This window comes from Humulus lupulus, chromosome 2 (assembly GCF_963169125.1).
Source record: "Humulus lupulus chromosome 2, drHumLupu1.1, whole genome shotgun sequence".
In the NCBI taxonomy this organism is placed as follows: domain Eukaryota; kingdom Viridiplantae; phylum Streptophyta; class Magnoliopsida; order Rosales; family Cannabaceae; genus Humulus; species Humulus lupulus.
The window spans coordinates 132664574-132680949 of NC_084794.1; positions in this window are offsets into that span (position 1 = coordinate 132664574).

The following is a 16376-nucleotide window of genomic DNA, read 5'->3' on the forward strand; positions in this document are numbered from 1 at the left end:
GTCAGGGGTATATCAGACACGTGATGTCTGATATATCCGCGTTTACCTTGCGTGGTTGACTTTATAAAGGGTCACAGCCTCCAACTCTAGCTCGTACAACGAGCTGGATGATTCCCTCGACCTGTGGTCTTCAGAGTCCAGACTCAGTCCTTAAGCAATCTTGGCGAACCCTTGGGTTACCTCAAGCTAAGGAGGTAGGATCTTATGATGGCAGCTCCGGTCTTGAGGATGTCCACGTGGTAGTCATGATTAGGCCGTATCTCAGCTCGTTAATCAGCCCGTGGGAAAATCAGGGTGTACATCTGCCCCCAAGCCTCTGCTCGTGGTACACGACGTCGTGTAGGGCCACAGTAGGGGTTTTTAGGCTTCCCCATGAACTCTTCATATTCCACATTCTACGCAGGTGCCGAATACGTGGAACATCGTGGTTGGTGACGGTACGTCTTCCGAGAACCGCATTTAATGGCCTAGCCTATGCCCAGCCGTCGTTTCGCCTTTCGAGTGGAGGGCCTTGGATCACACATCAAGGCAATCCAACGGTCCTCCCCACGTGGCCCTTCATGTACATAAAAGGGGTGGCCACCTTACGCATGGGCCACCCGTTTATTTGAAATTTTCCAGAATTTTCTCTTCTTCTTGCTCTAAAAAATCCCCCCTTTTTCTCTGTCCGGTTACCATCTTCGGCGTTCCAGAAACTCAGGTGCAAGGGCTCCTTCGAGGCTTTGGAATCAACTACTCCGACGAAGCCCCAACCCAGGCGATTCCTTCATCCTCTTCTCAACCAGAACACTCAGTAAGTCTTCTGACCGTGCATGTGTTGAAATTATTTTTCACTGTAGCTTAGGTAAATATTTTACTGTAGCCACATGCAAGGGTTTGCTGGTTTTTTGTGGGCATGAAGGGTGAAAGCCTTTTAGGTTAGTGGATTGTTTGTAGTAGAAAATCCTTTAAGAACACGGTTTATAGGATGTATTTTCTGGGGAAAATTTATGGGTAGGATTTTTGGTATGCTGGTTTAAAGTATTCAGTATTTTGGGTGCAAAACTGGGTAGCTTAGGGGACACGCTTCACAGGCGGTTTTGCCTCTCTTGCCTATTAGAACTTTCCCTCCAAGGAAAAATTCTAACCTAACCCTCCTGACACACGAATTCCAAGTAATCGGGGATCTGTTGGGAGCACAGGCGCGTGTTCATAGAACCGCGTGGTCTCACTCTCCACGGGCTGGGCTTACCTCAGCTCGTGTCAAGGAAACAGATTGTTCTCCATTTTTAAGTCGCCTTCTTCTAAAATTTCTTCTTTTTGTTCGCTAGGCGACCAGATGGGACCCAAGAAGAATGCCCCCAAGAAGTCGGTAGGAAGCTCGTCCTCCCGACAAGACAAAGGAAAGGAGGTGATGGTCGAATCCCCGATCCCCAACTTCGGACCAGCAGTGGAACAGGAGCTCGAGGTGGCTCCTGACGCGTTCTTTGAGGCGGAGAGGATCGTCTCAAAGATTACTGACCAGGCGAGGGTCAACAAAATATTCCTCTCCCATAACATCGGGCTGGGGAGAGGATCCGTGGTTGCCCGTCCTCCTTTAGAAGGCGAGCGGAGCTGTGCGCCGCTTGATGAGGCGTTCTCGGCCTGGAGCGACGAGCACTTCAAGGTGGGGGCCTTCCTCCCGTTGGATCAGTATTTCGCTGACTTCCTCAATTATGTGAGGTTGGCCCCATTCCAGCTCCCCCCCAAATCTTATCGTTTGTTGGCGGGGTTGAGATACTTGTTCCTGAAGCAGGAGTGGGAGGTCCCCACTCCTGTGGACATCCTGTACTTCTTCTACCTCAAGGCCAGCCCGGAGCAGCGGGGGCGAGGTGACAGATTTTATTACTTAACCCGGCTCCCCAACACGGCTGCGGTCATCGAGCTGCCCAGCCACTCCAACGACTTCAAAGATAAATTCTTTATGTCGACGGGGTTCCGAAACTGCGAGCTCCACTACTTCAATCGTCCTCGTAAGTGCTTTTCAGCCTTAGCTCGTAAGTTAAGTACCATTTAGCTCCACCTGTATCCCTTTCTGACTTAGATTAATTCTGCAGCTATCTTCGCGAGGACAGAGAAATCTGTGACCCTCGGGGCCCAGTACGAGACACTGGCGGGCTTGCCCCCCAGTGAAAAGGATTATTGTCTGCTCGTGACAGACGAGACGATGGTGGCCTGTAAGCTAATCTTCCCTGGTCAGACTCTGAACCTAAGGAGGCTCCGGGCGCTTCCCCCAGCTCGTGACACCAGGCCTATCATTGTGGAGGAGGTCGCGGGGGATGAAGATGAAGAGGACGAGGAGGACGAAGTGCCCCTCGTGAGGACGAGGAAACGGGCTCTGGAGGTCGCCCAAAGAACAGACGAGGAGAGGATCCGGTCCGGAGCAGCCGCGGGTTCTTTTGGCCAAGGTAACCCTTATATGTTTAGGAATTTAGATAGGGCTACTGCTGACCCCTGGCTAGCTAGGTATAATCCCAAACAGATTGTCCAATGCCACCGACGTGATCCGGACCTGGATACAACCCTGCTCCACTGTGTCGACCAGCTCGTGCTGGATTACCAAGATAGTTGCCCTAGGGGTACCGTAGTCGTAGATAACACCATAGCCTTTAGGTCGATCCTATTTGAGGAGTATGGGACCAACCTTTGGTCATGGCCATCACTCCAGAGGGGTGCCGTAGCTCCAGGACTTAGGAAATATGTAGAAGAGTCTAGTCCTGAGCCGACCTCGGATCCAGAACCCGCGCCAGCTCGAGAAGTGATTGTCTTAAATTCCCCTGAAGAAGCTCTGGGGCCGATGGTCGTAACCGTAGACTCTTTCTCTAGCTCGGGGGGTAGGATTCCACTTTAGTACATAAATATACTTGAATTTTGCATTTTTTCTTTTCTTTCCTTTGTTTTTGTATGACTGCTAACTTCTGTACTAACCATATCTTTGTTTTGACAGAAGAGATGTCTCAGTCCGGGGGACAAAGTCTGCGGGCTGCACTCATTGGGGGGAACTCCTCAGCTAGGGCCTTTGGGCCCAAAATGAAGAAGCTCCAAACGCTGAAGAAAGGCGCCGGGACCCCATCCAAGTCTCCCGCCAAGGAGAAAGAGCAGCCCCCAGCCGCTCAGGTCGTGGGAACTGTTCCTCCTGCTGCAGGGGGGAGCAGCATGCCCCCACCTCCTCCGCGAGCTCCGGCCTTCGTCTGGGACACAGGGGCGGAGCTCGGGACTCTGGCAAGTTCAACTTCCGAGGTGCGCATCCCGGTTGACCCCCAGGACCTGGAGAAGATTCTAGAGGCCTTCCGGGGGACGGTGTACGAGACGACGAACTACGCCGTCAGCCACATTTACAAGTTCAACGAGAAGGAGCTCAGGGCCATCGAAACAAGGAGCCCGGTGGGCGTGCTGGAATCTTCACTGGGCATGGCCCTAACGGTAAGCTGACCTTACCCTTTATGGCTTTTATTTATCATGCCTTGCCCTGTCTTTCCTTTCTTTTCTTTTTTCTAAGGCAGTTGCCTCTCCATTTTCGCAGAGCGTCGTTGCCCTCCATTGGAGCATAGCCAGGACCAAGGCCCAGCTCGAAGATATGCGGGGCGAGCATCAGGTGGTTAAGGACACCCTGGCTGCCACGCAGGCCAAGCTGGAAGAAGCCCGTCCCAAGCTTCAGGAGGTCAAGGCAACCAAGGCCGCCCTTGCCACCGTGCGGGCGGAGCTAGACGCCGCGAAGGCTGGGGCCGAGGAGGCCAAGGCTGCCTTTGCCGCTGCGCGGGCGAAGTTGGATACAGTGAAGGCTGGGGCCAAAACCGCCCTGGAAGCCGAGCAGGCAGCCTCCAGCACCGCCCTGGAGGACATGCTCTATAACTGCTGGGCCTACAACCCGGACGGTGATTTCTCCTTCTTAGCAGCGGACGTCTGGGAGCCCTTGCTGGAAGGGTTTAAAGCTCGCCTCAAGAAAGAGGCACCTTCCGAGGCCGGGGAAGCCTCCGGCGCAGCTGAGCAGGAGGGCGAGACGGCGACCTCCACGGGGCAACCTGGCGGAGCTTAGGGCCTTCCTTTCTTGCTCCCCCTCCTTTATATTTATTTTTTTGTGTAACTTTTGCACGAGGTGTTTCCACCTCGAGACAATTCAATTATCAATTTTATTTTTAATTGACTTATTTTCTTGTCTTTGCGCACTTTAGTTATTATTTTGAAAAAACTTAGTTCGCGTTAATTTTTATCAATATCTCGTGCTCTTTAAGAAGAACAACAATCAATCGATTCAAATTAACCTCCAAGTTTTATGACCTGGTTATATCCAGGAACTTAATTTGAAAACTTAGTTCGTGTTAATTTTTATCAATATCTCGTGCTCTTTAGGAAGAACAACGATCAATAGATTTAAATTAACTTCTAAGTTTTATGACCTGGTTATATCCAGGAACTTAATTTGAAAACTTAGTTCGCGTTAATTTTTATCAATATCTCATGCTCTTTAGGAAGAACAACGATCAATTGGTTTAAATTAACTTCTAAGTTTTATGACCTGGTTATATCCAGGAACTTAATTTGAAAACTTAGTTCGTGTTAATTTTTATCAATATCTCGTGCTCTTTAGGAAGAACAACGATCAATAGATTTAAATTAACTTCTAAGTTTTATGACCTGGTTGTATCCAGGGTACAGCTTAGTTCACGTTAATTTTCATCAATATCTCGTGCTCTTTAAGAAGAACAACGATCAATCAATTTAAATTAACTTCTAAGCCTTTTAAGGCGACTTGGTTATATCCAGGCACCATATGCCCCCCAAGTAACTGGGAAAGGGTCTTTCGTTGTTACTTAAGATTACACTCGTAAATATGTACATAGAAAATGGCCTTTAAGGCCTTACAAGGAAATCATTGGTAATATCTATTCAAATGGATGGCGTTCCAAGTCCGTGGGACTGCCCCTCCATCAAGCCGAGCTAATTTATAAGTTCCCTCTTTGATGACCTCGATGACTTGATATGGTCCTTCCCAGTTCGGTCCCAATACTCCATCTTTGGGATCCTTCCCGGCTAAGAAAACTCTTCTGAGGACCAGATCGCCAACGCTAAAGGCGCGCTTCTTGACTTTTGAGTTGAAATAGCGAGTGATCTTCTGCTGATAATGGGTGAGCTGGAGTTGCGAATCTTCTCGTCTTTCATCAATCAAGTCTAAGGAAGTGCAAAGTAGCTTGTGGTTGCGATCCTGGTCGTATGACTGGACCCTATGCGAAAGTACCCTAATCTCCACAGGGAGGACTGCCTCACTCCCGAAGGTCAGGGAGAAAGGAGTATGGCCCATAGGAGTTCGATGCGAGGTCCGGTATGCCCAGAGAACCTGGGGGAGCTATTCTGGCCATACCCCATTCGCTTCGTCTAGTCTCTTCTTGAGGCTCGCCTTTAACATCTTGTTGAAAGCCTCGACCTGGCCCTTCGCCTGAGGATAGGCCACGGAGGAGAAACTTTTCACAATTCCGTACCTCTCACAAAACTCGATGAACAGGTCGTTGTCGAACTGAGTCCCATTGTTGGAACAATCTTCTTGGGCAGCCCGAATCGGCAGATAATGCTCTTAACCACGAAGTTAATGACTTTTTTGGAAGTTATCGTTGCCAAAGGTTCTGCCTCAGCCCACTTCGTAAAGTAGTCGATGGCCACCATGGTGTAACAGACCCTGCCCTTTCCAGTAGGGAGGGCGCCAACCAAGTCAATCCCCCAAACCGCAAACGGCCATGGGGACGAGATCATCTTCAGCTCGACTGGGGGAGCTCGGGCAACTGTGGCGAATTGCTGGCACTTGTCGCACTTCTTCACGTATGAGATCGAGTCCTTGGACAGAGTAGGTCAGTAATATCCTTGCCTCAGGATCTTCAAGGCCAAGCTTGGCCCCCCAGTGTGATCTCCGCAAAAACCATCATGCACTTCTTGCAGAATGGCCTTTGCTTCATCTGGAAGAACACATCGTAGGAGAGGTAGGGAGTGCCCACGTCGGTATAACACCTCATCTACTATAGTATACCTGGGAGCTTGATACAGAACTCACTGCTCATCATTACGCCCTTCAGGTAGTTTTCCCTCAACGAGATACTCAAGGATGGGGGTCATCCAGGTCGCCCTGGCGTCGATCATCTCGACCTCCGTCCTGACTTCTTCTATACTTGGTTTCTCCAAGAATTCTATCGGCACCAACCCCAAGGTCTCCGTCTCCCCGGAGGTGGCAAGCTTGGCGAGAGCGTCTGCGTTGGCGTTCTGCTCCTGAGGTATCTGGTCGATCGAGCCTCGCCCGAATGCGGACAGCTCAACTTTTACCTTTGCTAGGTAGGCAGCCATCTTGGGTCCTCGTGCTTGATACTCGCCCAGAACCTGGTTTACCACGAGCTGGGAGTCACTGAAGCACTAAATGGAGCTCCCCTTCAGCTCCTGGGCTATCCTCAGCCCGGCCAGCAAAGCTTCGTATTCGGCCTCGTTGTTGGAGGCCTTGAATCCGAATCTCAGCGCCGAGTGGAACCTGTGTCCCTCAGGGGATATCAAAATGATTCCAGCCCCGGAGTCGTTCTCGTTGGATGAACCATCCATGAAGATCCTCCACGACGCCCAGGACGAGGTGACCTGGGGTGAGTCTTCTACAGGATCCTCCCGGAATCCTGTGCACTTTGCTACAAAATCGACCACGGCTTGACTTTTTATAGCAGTTCGCGGAGTGTACAAAATCTCGAACTGACTGAGTTCGACGACCCACTTTAACAGACGTCCCGATGCTTCAGGTTTTTGTAAAACCTGCCTTAAAGGCTGATCGGTCATGACGTGTATTGAGTGGGACTGGAAGTACGGCCTGAGCTTTCGTGAGGTCGTGATAAGGAAAAACGCCAATTTCTCAATCAACGAGTACCGGGATTCAGCTCCGAGAAGTCTCTTGTTGATGTAGCAGACTGGCTTCTGAATCCAGTCTTCTTCCTGGACTAATACGACACTGGCTGCACCCCCGTGATAGCCAGGTAGAGAAAAGGAGGCTCTCCTGCTTTTGGTTTGGATAGTACGGGTGGCTCGGCCAGATGTGCCTTCAGGTCGAGGAAAGCACTTTCGCACTCTTCTGTCCATCCGAACTTCTTATTTCCTCGGAGCATGTTGTAGAATGGCAAGCACTTATTGGTAGATTTTGAAATAAACCGATTGAGGGCTGCCACCCTTCCTGTCAGGCCTTGGACATCTTTGCGCGACCTGGGTGAGGGAAGCTCGAGCAATGATCTGATCTTGTCGGGGTTTGCCTCGATTCCTCGGGTATTGACGATGAAACCCAGGAATTTTCCCGATGCGACTCCAAAAGTGCACTTCTGTGGATTAAGCCTCATGCCATACTCCCGTAGTATCTTGAAGCATTCTTCCAGATCGGAAACATGGTTATTGGCAGTCTTTGACTTGACTAGCATGTCATCAACGTACACTTCCATGTTCTTCCCGATCTGGTTTGCGAAAATTCTGTTTACTAACCTTTGATACGTAGCACCGGCGTTCTTCAGCTCGAAGGGCATGACCTTGTAACAATAAACGTTAGTCGGGGTCATGAAGCTGGTGTGCTCCTGGTCCGCCAGATTCATGGTGATCTGATTGTAGCCTGAGTACGCATCCATAAAGGACATGAGCTCGTGCCCCGCCGTGGCATCCACCAATTGGTCAATCCTTGGCAATGGAAAACAATCCTTAGGGCAGGCTTTATTCAGGTCGGAGAAGTCGATGCAGGTCCGCTACTTCCCGTTAGGTTTCGGGACCAGCACGGGGTTGGTGACCCAAATCGGAAACTTGGCTTCACGAATAAAGCCGCATTTCTTGAGCCGGGCTACTTCTTCCTCTAAGGCTTCAGCCCGGGTTGTTCCTAGGCGTCTCTGCTTCTGGGCCTTTGAAGGAACACTTTTATCTAGATGAAGGGTGTGCATGATGACACTTGGGATGATTCCCACCATGTTCTCGTGCGACCACGCAAACACATCCAGGTTGTCCTGCAGAAATCTAGTCAGCTCCGCCTTCCTCTTGCTGTAGAGGTTTTTCCTGAGCTTGACCATCCGTGAAGGGTTCTGCGGGTCGACGCTCACTTCTTCGAGCTCCTCAATAGCTTGGAGCTCGGACCTGTCCTCGCCTATTCGGGGGTCAATATCCTCATTTAAGACGATATTTTCCCCTTCGGCGCTTTGAGGTTTTTCAATCTCAGGATCAGCTAAGGGTTCCTGAGATTCCTCTTCACCACTTTGGATGGCCATTGCCAGCTGCCCGGGTTTCGAATTTCCCTTCATGGAAATGCTGTAGCATTCCCTGGCAGCGAGCTGATCGCCGCAGACAGTGCATATTCCCGTGGAAGTAGGGAATTTCATCGCGAGGTGGCGAATGGAAGTGACGGCCTCAAAGGCTATGAGTGTAGGTCGTCCCAAAATTGCGTTGTATGCGGCGGAGCAGTCGATGACCACGAACTCGAGGAGTTTGGAGACTGTCCGAGGTCCTTCTCCTAGGGTGATCACTAGCTCGATAGTCCCTATAGCCGTTGATCCTTCTCCTGAAAACCATACAACATCATGGAGGTCGCCTTCAGCTCGGCGACAGTCAAACCCATCTTCTCCAGCGTGGACCGGAATAGAAGGTTGACCGAGCTCCCATTATTGATCAGCACCCTCCTAACCCTCCGGTTAGCGAGCTGAACTGCTATGACCAGAGGGTCGTTATGAGGGAACTGGACATAGTTCCCATCTTCTTCTGTAAAAATGATCGGTTGCTTCTCCAATCACTGCTGCTTTGGCAGGCGCTGCTCCGGGACGAACTCTACTCCATTATGCACCTTGAGTTCGTTCATGTACCTCTTATGGGCACCCCTACTTGTGCCAGCCATATGCGGACCTCCAGAGATGGTGGATATCTCCCCTCCTATCATGGGAGGAGGGACGTCCTGATCTACCCGAGACCCGGGCTGACTGGCCGGGACTTCTGGAGCAGGTCGACTTGCTGGAACCCTGTTCCGCGCGTACTGGGCCAAGGGGCCGGCTTGGATGAGAGTCTAAATCTCATCTTTCAAATGCCTACAATCATCAGTATTGTGGCCAACATCGTTGTGAAAATGGCAAAACTTGGAGGTGTCTCTCTTCCCCTTTTGGTGCTTCAACGGCTTGGGCTTTTTCCAGGGGAGGCGAGTAGAGTTGGCTAGGAAGATATTCTCCCTAGACTGGGTGAGCTCTGTATAAGTCGCGTAGATGGGCTTAAACTTGTCTACGGACTTATTCTTCTTTTGGCCGTGCTGGCTGCCCTCGCCATTCCCCTTTCTTTTGCCTCCACCGAGCTGGTTGTTATGTGTGACGTTTTGGGTCACTACCACTACCTCTGTCCCCACTCCAGCAAGCTGCTCAGGGACCTGGCTGGTTCCTACAGCTGAGGCTTCGACCTCCTCCAAGTTGATCCATTCCTAGGCCCTGTTAAGGAATTCGTTCACCGAGCTAACTCCCTTTCTTTGTATATCTTTCCAGAGTTCCCCTCCGACGAGGATTCCAGTTCTCATGGCCATGAGCTTGGAGCTGTCATCCGCGTCTCTGGCCCAAGCAGCGACGTTTGCGAACTTGCTTAGGTAAGCCTTCAGAGTTTCATCAGGCCGCTGCCTTACGTTAGCCAGAGAGTCGGCCTGAACGCGGGCAGCCTCGGAGGCTCAGAATGCCCTTTTGAAGTCAGTCGAGAAAGTTTTCCAGGAGCTGATTGATTGTCTTTTGCCTTGCTTGAACCACTGCCTGGCTGGTCCAGTCAGGGTGGAAGGAAAGATTAAACACCTCAGCTCGGGCCCAATGTTGTGGGCCATCATCAGGGTGTTGAACATCCCTAGATGATCCGATGGATCTCCGTCTCCATTGAACTTAGACAGGTGTGGCATACGGAAACCAGGTGGGTACGTCGTTGCTGCTATGCTGGGGGCGAAGAGATCCATCTCGTCCCCCGAATCGTACTCATCTTTCTCTTTTTACGACAGGAGCTTCCTCATCAGCTCCTCCATCTGGGCCAGGCGCTCGAGGGTTTGGTCCTGATTTCCTTGGTTATTACGGGGTTGTTCAACAGCTCCGGATCCATTGTACATATTTGGTGGGTTATTGCCCCTCCTATCTTGAGATAGGTTATTTGGGGCATTCCCGCCGTTACGTACTTCGGACAGGGCCCCCCCTGAGAGAGCATGGCTATCGCCTCCTGCTGGCTCCCCTCTATGAGAGTTAAGGCGATCTCGCAGGTCGCCCCCTTGGGTGGCTCGAGGGCTTTGTGCCGAACTTAGACGCTGACTCAGGTCTCCGCTAGAGAGGTCGCTCCAGCGACTGCCGGTCCAGTAGCTTCTGTTAGAGAGGCTCGGAGTCCACCTTTGGTGGTGAAGATCCGTGCTTCCTCTCGGCGCCCTGCTACGTCGGGAAGGCCTTGCAGAAGGCGGGTCTCTCCTGCTACTTCCATAGGCAGGAATATCTTGGACGGGCCGAGGAGGAGATGGATATCTTATTAGAGAGGGAGGATGCCTGACCGGAGAGGCGATCCTGGTTCCGTCAGGCCGGATGAGGTTAGGTGGGGGCCTCTCGGCCCTGCCAACCTGCAGGTCCCGCACTTGGCGATCAGGACGAGGCGCAGGACGGCTGTTGGGGACGGGCCGATGCTGCGATCCCTCACCGGTTCTCCTTCTGGAATTTCCTCGGGCTCTTATGGGCGCACTCAAAGCCGGTTAGGAGCTAGGAGTCGAAGTTCTGACCGAACGGCTGTACTGATGTTGTCCGGCTCTAGGCATTTCTCCGAAGTTTGCCTCTCGACGGTGCGATGAAGGAGTGGAGTTGGCTGTCGGAAGTCTGTCCGAGTGGCTATGCCAGGACCGATTACCCTGGCGAGACTTAGGAGCCTCGCCTTGCCTCTCTCTGACGTTAGCGTCAGTTGTGAGAGGGGGTAGTCGGGCCAGCACGTCCTTAAATTGCTGATTAGCTGTTGCTAGCTGGCTCCTCAGCTGAGCATTCTCCATCTCCACCGCAGTGTAATAACCTGTGTTTGGATTAGGTGGCCGGGGCGCCGAACTTCCAGTGTCATCTTGGCCCACCAGCTGTTTTCCTGGCCGCTGTTGGACTTCAGGAATTTGTTCGTCGGGGATGGCGACATGACGAGCCTCCTGCCCATCATCTTGTTCCATCTCGTTACCGTGTCTGGATCGAGTAGTCACCATGGTTGGATGTTTGCGACAGCACCAATCTAACTTGCTCTCAATGAAAGCACCAATCTGTTGATGCGGTTCTTCGCCAACAAGTAATTAAGAAAAGAAAGAGAAAGGGATTAGTGCTTATGTTGAATCGAAATAGATGAATGATCTTGGAAATGGAATGGTGACACAAAATACGTTTTTAGGTGGTTCAAAGGTTAAAATCCTTCTACTCCACCTGTCAGTATTATTGCTATATACTTGGTATTCTTTTACAGGGTATTTCTTACAATATAACTCCCAGGGTCTCCATATTTATAGGAGAAGGCACCTGAGAGTTGGTAAGAAGGTCATCCTGTGACCTTCTTACCTATCATGTCAACTCTGGGACATTCATGATTAATTCCTAAACCTGACACATAAGTGTGGTCAAATCAATAGGTAAGGGGATAATGGGCCGCACGGCCCAACCCAGTCGTGGGTGTCTGAATACGCACGTTCCTGCTGCGTGTCCGAGAAGTTAGGGGTATATCAGACACGTGATATCTGATATATCCACGTTTACCTTGCGTGGTTGACTTTATAAAGGGTCACAGCCTCTAACTCTAGCTCGTACCACGAGCTGGATGATTCCCTCGACCTGTGGTCTTCAGAGTCCAGACTCAGTCCTTAAGCAATCTTGGCGAACCCTTGGGTTACCTCGAGCTAAGGCGGTAGGATCTTATGATGGCAGCTCCGGTCTTGGGGATGTCCACGTGGTAGTCATGATTAGGCCGTATCTCAGCTCGTTAATCAGCCCGTGGGAAAATCAGGGCGTACAAAACTCAATTGCTAAAAATACAAGTATATAGATTTGAGAAGTAATAGAAGAGAAGAAAATTACAAACTCAAAATATGAATAATACAAATATATAAACTAAGAAAGAAATAAAACAAAAGACATAAATAACAAGAATAAAAACAAGAACTCTCACATAACCAAAGTATAGAGTAGTGAAGATCGCCTACTTGAACAAGGTTCAAGACATTTGTCTAAAAGTTATTTCCCCTATTCTCTAAGCACTAAATGACTCTCATATTTGAAAATAGCTCTATGGAATTATCAAGCATTTTAGTATATTTTACGGCCAAGTGTTTTATGGATGGAAAATGGTGTATCTTGCAAGTGAGCACTCTTATTTATAAAGTTTTGAAACACCCTTTGAATTTCAAATTCCACCAACCCCCTTGGTTGCTACCAATGTTTAATTGGATGTTTGTGGAATTAAAATGAAGATTTAGGAGTTATTTGAGATCTCAAACCCCTTCAAAATTGAAAATTGGAAAATTAGGATTTGGTTGTCAACACACTCGGCCGCGACCAAGGACATTAACGCACGCGGCCGTTAGTCCCTGCCTTCAAGGTCGCGGACTAGGATGTTAACGGCCATGGCCAATGGTTGTTTTAGCCTCCCAACTTTTTCAGTTTTTTCCTAAACGTCTCAAACTCTTTCCCACTTGATTTTGTAACCTCCACACACATAATGGGAGTGAAAATCACATCTTCAATAGCCATATCACATTGTGGCTTTGTAAAATTAAATCTCAAATGTGTAACTCTCAATCTATACATTATCGAGTAATATTTGTGAGTGACAAATTTGTAACTGATTTTGTAATTTCAAATATGTTACACTTGGACACACACATATGTACAAATATTGTAACTCTCAATATTATTTTACAAGGTGTGACAAATCACATTTGTGTGACAAACATATTTTGTCACATTATTTAATATAACATTATATTATATAAAATAATATAACATTCCCCCACTTAGATTAAATAATCACTTTTTGTAACACTTTTTTAATCAATCAAACATTATATTAAAATATAATATTCCCCCACTTGATTAAATAACTATTCTCTTAATGGGAACCATTGCATTAGTGCATAAAGTAAAATGTCTTCCGACTTGAATTTTACCTCAATGTAATTATCACAAAATTTGTTGAAATTTTGCTTGCGAAGCATTGAACCACTATTCATTGATAACAAACTGGTGATAACACACACACATTTTCTATTTTCGCTTGAGACCTCAATGTCTCGCTTTGCACCATTAATGGCCATGTGCACATTCCATTCATAGACTTTTCTTGAGAATGACTCTCAATTCTCATGAGGGGCAGCATTACCCCTAGGTCTATATAGGTAGAATTCTTACATTATTTTGTTACCCTAAAATACTTTTCTTTTCAAGACTGAGTTCTATTAAAAAAATCTTTCAGTTTTAATCATCATTTGGTTAAAATTTTAGTACTACTAATATTCACTTGATTGACTTGTTATTACCTATTGAACTTAATACTAATTTGGTTAGTAGTATTAAGATATGTAACCATCAATTGTGAATCTCTTTAGGGAGTCTAAGTCTCATCCCTTGAGATGTAGAAACGATTCCATTTGAGTCTTTTCTTTTCTCATGTAAGCACAATTAATCAATCTCTCATTATTTTATTCAAACCTTGTGCTAGCTATAGTTTGATTAAAATGGTTACACCTTTATCAAAATAGTGAGTTTGATCATAGTCAACACCCCCACTATTTTATACTTCAATATCTAAGATAAATACATTTTCTTGAATTCTAGAAACCTCTTTGTTTTTATAACTCCCTTTATGTTTTAAATTGATTCCTTCTTGAATCAAATATCTCACAAATAAAAACTTTAGACATCAAGCATGTCTAGGTTTATTCATTCTATACATATATAGCTAAAGTAATTTAGAAAGTGGAATTCCAAATCACATAACTTGTATGTATATATTTTAGTAAGATGGCTAAATTAATCATTCATTTTCAACAAAATAAATTGATTAACTTTGGAGCATCACTCCCACATTTCTCACATAAAGTGATAATAAAATATCACTTTAGAATAGAAATCTCTTCACTACCCATTAAGTCATTAAAGATAAATCTAGACTTATAATTTCCAAAGTTTATAATGAGTCCTTAAGCAACATGATAAACTCTCAATAGATCAACATAAACAAAACATCAATGTTAGTTTATTTTGATTTATTTACTTGCAAAAGAAAGGCACACCCCTTTGAAAGTAATCTTCACTTGGTCGCTTTATTTTATATTTCAAAAAATGAAATATTTGAGCACAAATGTGAAAAATTCTCAAGAAAATAATCACTAATTTTCACTTTTAGTTGTCTAAACAATATGAGAATCACTTAAACAACTTTTGTGCATTTTCTAAGAGTCTCTTTGAGATTCTTTTGAAAACACCACTTTGACATCCATTGATTTTCTCATCAAAATCAATTTGAAGATGTCAATTTTAAACACTTTAAATCAAGGAAAATAAACATTCATTGATTTATTTAAACACTTTGATTTCTCATTGTTGTCGCGATTTTTTGCCAACAATGGATTAAGGAATCCGACAACAGAGATATTAGTGCTCTCTTTCTAAATCGTAATTAATCAAATGAACAATATATCAAAAACTCACACTTTAACATGGTTCAGTGGTTAAAATTCACCTAGTCCACGAGCGAATCTTATTAATCTCTTTTAGGTTTTGGATGAAATTGTTTCTTGTAATTTCAGTAGAGTTTCTATTTATCAAGAAGCAGCCTCTTTTCCTATCTATTCCCCTCATATTTATAGTGGGTTTTCCTGGACAGCTTTGAGTAACTGCATGCATAAATATGGTAAATAATCAATCAGAATAATATCCCATTTACACAAGGATATGATTGTATATGGAATTTACGTCCGTTATCTTGGGTAATAAATGTGTAATACAATCTGGCATTAATGAGCGTATAAGGAGTCTCTGAGTCTTTTGGGATCCTTCACTGTGTGTCATGATCAGGCTTCCGCGAGCTGAACACTTCCCTTGAGTTGGATGTCGAAGAGCTAACAGAACTTGACACGGGCCAAGTTTAGAGTATCTAGAAGGAAATCTAGCCATCACGCGTCTCGAACTAGGTTATAGGCTCAAGAGGTGACCTGGAGATTATCTGGTTGTCGTACTGCCAAGTTTGACTCGAACTGCTTGCACCAGAGTCAGCAAGATGTTCTACCTGCTCGCTTTCTTCATGTGCTTATTTGTCAGTTGTATCCCGAATTGAGTGATTCAATTCGTGTTTATTTTGGGGTACAAAATTTGCCCCCCAAGTTCCAGCTCGTGCATGACGTCACCTCTGACACGCACAATAGGGGCTTTGAGGCTTCTGTTTTGTGAAATCGTGCCCATCCACTACTCGAGTGTTAAACACGTGTTCATTTGTGATAGGTACCTGTTCGGGTTTCGAGTACTGTGACAACTGCCCTATCAACTTTTTGCCGCCGTAGGGGTTATTTAATCTTGGCCTTTGGATCCCGAACTGACCTAATCGAGTGGCCCAGATTGGTTCCCAAATTTTACATATAAATAGGAGAAACAGACCTGAACATCACCACCATTGCATTAAAAAAAATTCCCTTTTCTTCTCAAAGCACTTTCAAAAACCTTTGGCATTCTCCCATTCTTCAGAAGCACCATCTTTGGAGCTCTAATTACTTCCCTTGATCAATCATCTAATATGTAAGTATTCTATGCCCGGTTTAAATTTCTCCATCTTATTTTTCAATAGGTTTTACGAAATTTCCAGTATATTTTTTTACTTTGGGTATGTTCAGGTTTAATAGGGGTTTTCGATAGGCCAAAACAACGGTACTAGGTTTGATTAGAAATAATCTGCGTAAAAAATGGGTAATTTTATGGGTTTTGAAAGAAGGTTGCCTATGTATACGTAGAAATTTGAGGGTTTTGGGTTCAATTCTGGGTAGCTTAAGGGTTATGATTCCCCGAGCAGTTTTGCATTAAACCACCTTCAAAACGGTATTGGGTCTAACACGCGAGTCCCGAAGTATCAGTGTAACGCCCCAACTCCAGGGACCGTTATAGTGCACATTGCAAACAGTGCTAAACTCGCTAATCGAGTCATTTGGTCATAAATGTGTAACTAAGTATGATTAGAGGTTTAGGGATTAAAATTTTTGGTTAAGATATAACGTTTCACTAGAACATTTACTGCATACGCTGGGATCCCAAAAATATAATTTCAGAGTCTATTACAAGAGAATATTTACAACAGGCCGTTCTAAGCAGCAAAACAGGGTTTAACCCTAGTTC